This window comes from Austrofundulus limnaeus, unplaced genomic scaffold (assembly GCF_001266775.1).
Source record: "Austrofundulus limnaeus strain Quisiro unplaced genomic scaffold, Austrofundulus_limnaeus-1.0 Scaffold4518, whole genome shotgun sequence".
NCBI lineage: Eukaryota > Metazoa > Chordata > Actinopteri > Cyprinodontiformes > Rivulidae > Austrofundulus > Austrofundulus limnaeus.
In genome coordinates, this window is record NW_013956920.1 from 9,218 (window position 1) to 9,607 (window position 390).

A 390-nucleotide genomic window follows, 5' to 3' on the forward strand; every position below is an offset into this window, starting at 1 on the left:
CACTGGTTAACTGAGCCTTTAATTTTGAAGAGGCATGAAGGTTCGAAATGGATGATGTGTAAGTAAAGTGGTGGGAAGCAATTTGACAGATGTGAATTCAAGAAAGACTTTCAGAGTAAAGTAGTCAATAACAAACCCATGTTGATGATTGTTGTGTCAATGCTTGTTTAGCAGAGGATGGTTTCGATCCATCGACCTCTGGGTTATGGGCCCGGCACGCTTCCGCTGCGCCACTCTGCTTGACACCACGGAAATGACTTGAACCCAAAATCCCTGGCTTAGGCTGAAGCCTTTTTCGACGTAGCATGCAGACAAAGCACAGCACAAAACTTGGATTTCGGAAAAACACAAATTCCCTGAATTTTTTATTACTGCAGTGTTTTGGAACCC

At 43.6% G+C, this 390-nt stretch overlaps 1 non-coding gene across 1 annotated transcript; it reads right to left on the reverse strand.

Moving 5' to 3' along the window:
• Positions 1-168: 168 nt before the first annotated feature.
• Positions 169-240, reverse strand: trnam-cau (transfer RNA methionine (anticodon CAU)). The gene has a single exon. It is a non-coding gene; the product is annotated as a tRNA-Met (tRNA).
• Positions 241-390: the final 150 nt, after the last annotated feature.